A 7,299-nucleotide genomic window follows, 5' to 3' on the forward strand; every position below is an offset into this window, starting at 1 on the left:
GGCAGTAGGCCGAAGCCCCCGAATCTCTCCACAGCAGCCCAGCCTGGCCGGCCTCTGCCTGGCCTGCGACTCGCCTGCCTGGCTCTGGGACAGACGCTTCCCCGGGGACAGGGAAGTGGAAGCAGGGGCAGGTGCTACCAAGACAAAAAAAGGCTGGCAGACAGGCCAGCTGCCAGGGTGTGGAGGGGCCCTGTGTGTGGGACCTGAGGTGGGGCAGGGTGGGGCACGTGACAAGCACCCGGGCCGCGGCACCCTGCTCACGGCTCACCTCCCAAAGCTAATGGCCCAGGCAGGCCGTGCTGAATGCATCCTTTATTCTAGAGGCCAGGCTCCCTCGCTCCTCAAAAGAGGGCTTAACCCAGGCTGGTGAGCAGGTGGCCAACAGCTGCTCCCTCGACACAGCAAGACTGTCTCCGTGGCTACAAAGCAGGCCCAGATGCCAGCCCTCTGTGTGAGAATGTTTCCTCCTGGCTGAGACAAGTCCCTCCACAGAGCTGCCTGAAAAGGGCCATTTGCCAGGGGGAGGGGCTGAGTCCCACAGCTCCCCTGGCTGCCCACAGGCACTACCTCCCCTCTTCTCTTGCAAGACCCCTTTCTGTTAGCAACTGCCAGTCCTGAGTCAGGAAAGCGAACCACTATATTCTCCTGGGTAATTGCTGTCTATTCATCTCCCCAGGACTCAACTCCCTTTCTCCCCTCCATGCAGAGAGAGGAAGTTTGCCCTACTCAGCATGCTACCATCTGGGGGATTCTGTGATTTGAATGTGATTATGATGTAGAAGGTCCTAGAAGCTCCTTTCCTAGCTCCTCACCCCTTCCTTGCCGTTTCTCAGGACCGCTGCCAACCTAGGTCCTGCAGAGTTGTGGATTTAAATCATCCTCACTATTGGTTACAACTGACCTGAGAATGCACCTACTGGAAAACCCTGACCATTTCATTTTTAAAGCATGGGATTAAGATAACTTCCCTTAACATCCCAGCAAACATAACACACTGCCATTCTGTATTCGAGGCGGGCTCCATTTGACCTACTCCAGAGCCACTTAGTACTCTGCACCTTGAGTGAGAATGACCACCATCAGTTATGTTTCCCGTGTTTCTCCAAAGGCTACAAGTCAAAAGTCTAACTCTGGCTCCACAATAAACTAGGTCAGAGCATACCAAAAGTGCCGAGCAGTTGATCTGGTTTTGCAAGACACAGGATTTTGTTTTTAGACTCTGCCAATTCAAAGTTCAGTTAATTTGTTTGCATTTTGTGTGTCTCTTTGGAAAGCCTGCATGACAAGTGAGAGTGATCCCTGTTCTATTTAGGTCATAGGGCATGTAAGGAGGGGTCCTAATACCCTGGCTAGGGCAGAGGACCCTGCTGAATGAAAGGCACCTTGTTTTGGTCCTAGTGACAGAGGTCCCGTTTTTCAAATGAAGCTTACATTCGACCTACTGTGATACACTTGCCAACCGCCCCAGGACAGGCTCTGGGATGTCTACAAACCAGAGTCTGGATCTCCACTAGTTGTGGCTACTATTTTGGGGACACCTACACAGACCAGCTCCTGCCCAGGTGCTTTGCCCAGCTCCTCCCCAATCCTCACAGCCGCCTTGCCTGGAAATGTGGGAACTATTATCCCCTTTTTGCTAATAGGAAACCTGAGACTAGGAGAGGCCAAGTTCCTTCCCCAGGGTCAAACACCCAGAATAAGTAACAGTTTCAGGATTCAGTCTCAGGCATCTGAATCCCCATGTTCTTTCCTACCACGTGTTTAAGAGGAGAGCCCCTGCCCCTTTGGGTACCTGCAAGACGGCTCTTAGTGCCTGAGGAGTTGGGGCTATTTCTCCCTCCGCGGGAAGGGCATGCCTGGAGCATGGATGTGCTCGCCCCCTGCAGCTTCGGGAGACAGAGACCCCACACTTGTCCGGGGTTGGGGACGGGGCCGTGACTCAGCCTCCCCCGGAAGAACGTGGCGAGTGAGATGGCAGTGGACTGATCTCTGTCCTAATGGAGACAGAATACAAGAGCGGGGCAGAAACGGAACAAACTAGCGCAACCGGTCCTGAACGCCCAGCTCGGGAACAGCTCGGGCAGATAATCGGCTAATCCAATTTCCAGCCGGCTTTGCAGTGCGTGTCAGCCACCATCATTTTCCACCAGGCCTTCAGCTTCTCCAGGAGCCTGGATTTTTGAGCGAGCAAAAGATAAAGAACTGACCCCCGTTTCCACACCTCCCCTCACCTCTACCCCAGCCTGCGTTGGCATTGACACGCATCCTTCCCACTCCAGGGGCAGCTCCGCTCCGGCACCCCCTCCCCTCCCCTGCACCTATGTACCCCACCCCAGCCCTGCATTCCTTTCTAGTCCACAGCGAAGCACGGGTTGAGAGCACCCATTCTGGATTCGCGGAGCTGGGCTTCTAAATCTGATTCTGCCACCCACAGGTTGCATGCCCTTGCCTTTGGTGCTTGAGCTCTCCTGCTTCAGATTCTTCATCTGTATAGGGGGATAATAACCCCAAAATGGTATCTACCTGTTATGGGCTGAACTGTGTCTCCCCCAGGTTCATGTGTTGACGCCCTAACCCCCCATATTTCAGAATGTGACTCAACTGGGAGATAGGCCTTCAGAGAGGTGATTAAATTAAAATGAGGCTGTTGGGGTAAGCCAGAATCCAACCCGACAGGTGTTTTTACAAGAAGAGGAAGAGAACAGGGGGGCAAGGTCACCGGGGAAAGGCCATGTGAGGACACAGCAAGAAGGTAGCCTTCTACAAGCGAAGGAGAGAGGCCTCAGAAGAACTTAATCTTGCCTGCACCTTGATCTTGGACTGCAGATTGGGGATGGAATACACGTCTTGTTTAATCTGCTGTATTTGTGATGGGAGGCCTAGCAAATCAATACCCTACCTCAAAGCATTGTTGTGGGGTTTCGACTAGATGGAGCATCTAAATTGCTCTACAAAGTGCCTGGCTCCTAAGCGTTTTCTATTAGGATCGCCTCACTTTCTGTAGCACTCATTTGGTAAGCCTTGTGCCAAAGTTGTGAAGGGTTGAGTTCCTGGGAGATCGAAGTAAGTTCTCCGAGGGCCCTGGTGGTAGATTTCTGGCCTCCGCCTCCAGCCTACCCAAGTGCCTAATCTCTAAGGGCTGTTCAAAAACATTTGTAGATATAATATTCTTGGATTTCAAGAAATATCTAGGGACTGGAGTAGGGAACAAAGAAAGCAAACAGTCTTCGGGACGTTGATGGTTTAGCGGGGAAGGAGGAGACACTGATCACATAACATCACTTGCTTTGAGTGGTGTCCTTTTGCTTCCACCAAGAAGCAAGTGAGCTCTGAATGGAGGTGCTCCTTTGAGTCCCGGTGAGCCCGATGAGAGAGGAGACCGCAGCTTGCACCTGCTGTGGGCCTACTATGCACATCGTCTGCACAACAGCCCCAACTGGTTGACTCTGTTCTTATTTTAGTTTTTCAGATGAGAAGACTGAGGCACAGGGAAATAACTTCCCTAGGCTCAGACCACGTGTAAGAGTTAACAGCTGGGATTCAAACTCGGGCAGTCTAGCATCAGAGCCCAAATTAGCAGGAAGAGTGTGCTGATGGAACCGCAAAGACAGTTCTCGCAAGCTTGTGGTTTTCTGTTTCCGTGGCCGGGCACGCAGCCACTGTGATGTGGGGCAGGGACCTGGTCTCTCCTCTGTGCTCTAGAATCAGTCGTGGACAGGGAAGGCAGCACCCACTGACGGGTCCCCACACTTTCCTTCTAGCCTTCAGAATGGCTTTGTCCCATACCTCCTGGACAGGGGACAAGGACAGACCTCAACTAAGAAATGCAACCACAAGAGGGAGTTCTATCAATGACTTCTCTTTTGTTTTCCTCTGGCCATTTTGTTGATGTAGACAATAGGACCAGAAGGGATTTTGCTTGTTTTTCCCACATTTACTGCGTGTTAATGAGATGCTCAGCATAGTGTTAAGTGTTTTCCTCTGAAAGAGGCTTTGTCAAGGCCTCGGAGACAGATCTTGGATCCAAAGGGTTCCAGACCAAGCAAACACCGCAGGGAGGGAGTAGAAAACCAGTGAGGGGCATTCAAAACCTGTCCCACAGAGGAAAAGTTCAGGGGCTAGAGAGAATTTGTGAGGGTTTTTGGAGAGAGCTTTTAGCATAGAGTGAGTCCAGCCCCCCTCCCGTGGGGCTAGGGGTCTGCCTCTCACCTCACTCCCAGGGAGAGCGGGTACAGTGGGTCCTTCGGAAAGGGAGGCTTGGAAACCTGACCCCAGCCTGGAAAATCAAAACCATGAGCTATGGGCTGGCTAGGCACCCTGGCAGCAGAACACAGACAGAGCAGCTGCCGTCTTGTAATTCTAGGGCGAGGAAGACCCAGATGCTTCCAATGGGTCAGCTGTGGAGCTCTGAGACCAAAAGACTGGCATGGGGTCATCTGAGGAGCTCTCCAAAAGGGTGTCCTGGAGGGACAAACAGATGGCAGCAGTGAGAAGTTCGGGCACTTCCCAGGACGGGGCAAGCCACCAGCCAGAGTAGGAAGGCATTCAGCCTGTTTGGGGGGAGCTGGGAGTAAGAGGGGAGGACTCCTCAGAGACTTCTCCAATGAACCCAGGAAGTTCTCCCAGGCCCAGAGAGCCTGAGGCCTATCCCAGAAGGCATGCATGTCAGGTAGGATCCCCTTGCTCCCTTCCCTCTCCTCCTTCTCCGCTCTTCTCAGTCCTGGAAGGGACAGAAACCCAAGTGGCAATAGGGGTGGGGGGCGTGGAAGAGAGAGGCTGGAAAGAGAGGAACCAGTCACCCGCCCTCCCCAACAACAGCGTCCTGTCTGCACCAGCCCAGGCTGCTACCACTCATAGCCCAGTCCACCAAACTGGAATTTGGAAGCCGTTATTTGCGTCACAGAAGGCTTTTTCATTTAACCCAAAGCATTCACCTTTGAAGAAACATCAGCTTTCCTTTAAAGATAGACCTTCTCTTGTGCATTTTAATTATTTGTATTATTAAGATTATTATTAAGATTTTATATATCTCTATCTTATCCCCACACCTGACAAATGAGCTTTGATGAGCAGACACTACACCTTATTCTCCTTCAGCCCTCTCCACGGGACCCGATCACCAGAGACACTCAAAGATTTGATGACTAAAGCACACTTTTCAGGGACATGCTGACTGTAAAAAGTGAAGTGCAGTCATAAGCAGGATCAACCCACTCCATTTTCAGATTGCTCCAGCTGAACAAATATATAAACCATCCCTCAGCCTTTTCTCTCCCTGCATTTCAAGCAGTAGGTGGTACTAATAAAAACACCACCTCATATTTGTATAGCACGTTACAGTTCCAAAGCCACCCTCATTGCCCAAAGTCACTCTCCACCCCCGCACAACCCCAAACCCTTGCCACCCCAATTCCACCCACGTGGCTGCCTTTCCCCATGGCCCGCCCTGTGCCAGTCCTTGCCTGGTGAAGCCACGTGCCCCCTGGGGGGAGGCCATGTGTTATGTGAAGCGTCTCCTCATAAAGAGTCAGCTGGCCAGAAATGTGGGCAGAGAGTGAAGGGCAGCGCGTTCAGGTTCTGTTTATTATGTTCTCACAGCCTTGTTTATAGCAAAGGTGAATGACATTATTCCACTTTGCACAGTAATGAAACAATTCAATGAGGACTCCACCAGCCAAGCGGTTTATATGGCAGATGAGCTGCTACGAATCTCCTGTGCACGCCACGGGACTCAGCTATGCTGCGGTGGCTGGGGGGCACGCCGAGCCCAGCCACCTTTTCCCGCACGCAGCAGAGGGAAGGCCGCAGAAGGGTCCAACAGGAGTAACAACCAACAAGGGCACAGTTTATTGAGAGGGCCTGGACCCCACGCCTGGGAAGGCCAGTGGTGCCGTCTTGCAGTCTCCCATATCGGTCCACAGCACCCTGTGGGGTCCTGAGAGGCCACGGGCACAGGAAGACATTTCTGCTCTTGGCTTCTTCCTCCACGATCTCATGCCAAGCAGCACAGGTTCTCAACGGCAGGGGTGACTTTGCTGCCTCTCTTGCTTCCAACCCGGAGAGACACATATTTAAAGAGGGCTGACGCTCAGCCGACTGCAGGACAGTGTCAGATGGAAAATGAAATTCCTCTGCTTTGCTTGGGAGTAGGCACAGACAGGGTCCGGAGAGTTCCGGGCACTCATGTCGATGGGAGCCATCTTGCCTCTGAATGTGCCGCTTTTCACCTGTCCCTTCTGCTTGGTGGAAAAGCAGACGCCACGTCAGCTGCTTGTCTTTCCCACCCTGTTCCTTCCTCTTCAGTCTTCCCCACTCCTACCGTCCCCCAGCTCTCAACACAATGGGTTCAGGTCTTTCCCTCACAGTCCAGGGCCCGGGCTATGGGGACACCTCGGCCCTGCTGAAGAAAAGCACCCAGACCCTCCCTGCACCCAGAGGCTGGGCCTACAGCCTGGGCAGAACACCATTTCCCAGCTTTGGTTTGTTCAGAGCACAAATTCTGGGGGGAGCACCAGAGAAGAAAATCAGCTAGGAACCTTCCAGCTGCCCATCCAGCCTGAGACCAAAGAGGGAATCATGAGGGCTTAGAGCAGGAACTGAAACCCCACTGTGGCCTTGGAAAAGAAAGTCCCGAAGAGCATGATATTCCCAGGATGGGACACACCCTTCGCCCATCACCTGAGTTCCAGCTACCCTGTCGCAAGGCCTTGGACACAGAGGCACAACCTAATGCAAATGGCCAAACACAGAGTGCATGAACACACACAAACGAGGGAGAAGCCCAGGAGGCCAGCTTGGAGGAAGCACTACGAATGAGACTCGGATGCATGGCAAAGCCTCTCTGAATCAAATACCCTCCAGAGCTGCCCACCATCGGCCTACCCACTGCCTCACGCCCCATGCAGCTGGGGCAGAAACATTATCTCAAAGGGGCACCCAGAGTCTGACTCAGGGCCGGCAGGTTCCTGGTTATTGTGCCAGTTCGCCTCTGGGTGTTCTCCAGCCCCCTAGGCCCTGCCGCTGGGTAAGCTCAGCCATACTCCTCCCCACTCCCCAGGCCGGTGCTTCCTAACCTCATCCGCATGGGCAATCACCGGGGGTGCTTTAAAAATGACTGCTGTCTTGGGTCCCAGCCCCAAGGTGCTCTGGGGTAGGACCAGGACATTTAGGTCTGAAAACTCCCCACGTGATTCCAAGGAGAAGCCAATGCTGGGAGCCACTGTCTCAGACCATCTTCTTTCAAAGCCTACTACTCCATGGGAACATATTAAAAATGCAGTTTTCTGGGTGCCCCCCCCC

The sequence above is a fragment of the Mirounga leonina genome, unplaced genomic scaffold (assembly GCF_011800145.1).
Source record: "Mirounga leonina isolate KUSES-001 unplaced genomic scaffold, KU_Mleo_1.0 Mir_154, whole genome shotgun sequence".
Lineage (NCBI taxonomy): Eukaryota > Metazoa > Chordata > Mammalia > Carnivora > Phocidae > Mirounga > Mirounga leonina.